A 2372-nucleotide genomic window follows, 5' to 3' on the forward strand; every position below is an offset into this window, starting at 1 on the left:
GGTAGCTTCCTAATACATAGCTTTTTGGTGATTCAGTATTAACCAAGGATTGAATTTATAATGCCTTGGACCTATTTTCCCTAAACATTTCTTGTCTCAGTAGGTATTTGGAAGGGAGCTGAATAACCTGGAGTCCTGGTATTCTAAATTGCTGGCTGCAGGCCTATCCATATGCTTTGGAACTGAGACCAGCAGGTAGCAGGATAGTTATCCTATTATGAAAATTGAGTACTGTAATCCTAACAAGTGTTCTTGTTGCACAGCTACAGCTGGATGAGATGGGGCTTGGACCCAGGGTCTTACCTCTTAGTTACATCACACTGATTTCTCATGCTGTTCCTACTATTATAAAATCCTCATAGTGGCATTTCACAAATACATATTGAGTAAATTGTCAACTAAAACTTTAAGGTTTTAGTTAACATAAAACTCAATAGGATTCAACAATGTGTGACATAGTCACCAAAACAGTGAGTGTGATCTTGGGCAGGAATCAGTGTGCAGTATCTAGAATGGGGAAGGAAAGTTCTGCTCTGCCCTTCCCAGATCAGGTGATAGTCAGTGGTATGGTGTTCCCCAAGGTTTTCCCAAATTCAGAGGAACATTAATAGACTTCATATTCATGAGGATTTTGATAAGACTAGAGGCATTAATTGAATGACATAGTTGAAAAACCCTGGCTTTAAAGGAGAAGACTCCGTGAGATTATCTGCCTTTTTTTCCCCCCCTTTTTCTGATGGTTTATCCTATAGGAGAGGCCCTAAGGGAAAGGAATTAGACTTGTTCTGTAAGACCAGTGGGTAGAAGTGGTAGAGAGACACATGTCAGCTCATTATAAGGAAATGTGTTTTAATGTTTTTCTTTTAGAAAGAGAACTGGCTGCCTTGGTGAGCTGTGAACTCTTGATCAGTCAATAATGAACACTTGGCTGGGATGTTGTAGAAAGGATTCAGTCTTCAAAAGGATAGTTGGGTTAGCTGTCCCTGAAGGTTCCTTCTGAACCTGAAGTTCTCTGATTCTCGAGTCCCTTGTCCCCAAGTACTATGCTGATGCTCGGTTGCTCATTAGAAGGGCTTGTTTCAAGAATCTTTGAGACACTGATACTTATCTTTCGAAAGTCTGCTGTTTTAGTTTGCCAGACCTGCTATTACAAATAGCACAAGCTGGTTTTGACTTAACAAAAGAAGTTTATTGGCTCCCAGTTCTTAGGTTAGAATAAGTCTTAAATCAAGATGTCTACATGGTTTACTTTCTCCCAGAGTCTGTAGCATTCTGATGCTGGCTTCCGGCAATCCTTGGGGTTCCTTGGCTTGTATCCACTACCTCCTGTCACATGGTGGTATCCTCTCAATTTTCTGCTCTACTGGTTTCTGCTTACTTCTGGCTCTTCTCTATGATGTTCTCTGACTTCTAATTTCTGGTTTCTTCTCTTTCTAAGGCCTTCAGTAATATAGATTAATATTCTCCTTCATTTAGTTGGACCATACCTTGACTAAAAGTAACATCTTTAAGAGATATTATTTTCAATGGATTAACTCCCAAAAGAATTCAGATTAAGATTAAGAACATATCTGGAAGATGGTGGTTGAGTGAGTGCACTTGATAGTCTCTCCTGCAAAGAAGCGGCTGGGCAGCATTAGAAATTCTTCAGGACCAGGCTGTTTTGGGATTTTGCAGGGCAGGAGGTGTCTGGACATCGATTTCGTGGGAAGGTAACAGAGGAAATTCATGTTAAAGATAAAATTGAGGCCCTCTTACACGGATTTAGGGGCTGCGTGTGGGACACTCCCCCCTGGGGCGGGCGGAATCACGGCACCGGCACCACGGCAGTGATTCCTGGAGGCTCTGCGGTACTGGGGAATTCATAAGCCTTGAGCGGGCTATTAAAGGGCTAACAGGGCAGGAGGCCTTTGCAAACTGATTTGGTGAGACAGACGGGAGTTATTTGCGAGGCGGGGAATTTTTGATTTCTGACACGAATAATAGCGCTTCCGGCTAGAGCCCCACCCCCAAGGCCGGCTGCTGATCTGCAGTGGCCTTAAATCACTCGCAGTAAAGAGACGTCACCAGGAGGCTATTTCGGGGGATTGCAGGGTGGGAGGCGGCTGGAAGCCGATTACGGGAATCTTTTGCGAGGCGTGGGATTCTTGGTTTTAAGACACTGATACAGGGAAACCGACTTTGGCCCAGTGGTTAGGGCGTCGGTCTACCACATGGGAGGTCCGCGGTTCAAGCCCCGGGCCTCCTCGACCTGTGTGGAGCTGGCCCATGCGCAGTGCTGATGCGCGCAAGGAGTGCCGTGCTACACAGGGGTGTCCCCCACGTAGGGGAGCCCCACGCGCAAGGAGTGCACCCATAAGGAGAGCCGCCCA

The sequence above is a fragment of the Dasypus novemcinctus genome, chromosome 5, assembly GCF_030445035.2.
Source record: "Dasypus novemcinctus isolate mDasNov1 chromosome 5, mDasNov1.1.hap2, whole genome shotgun sequence".
In the NCBI taxonomy this organism is placed as follows: domain Eukaryota; kingdom Metazoa; phylum Chordata; class Mammalia; order Cingulata; family Dasypodidae; genus Dasypus; species Dasypus novemcinctus.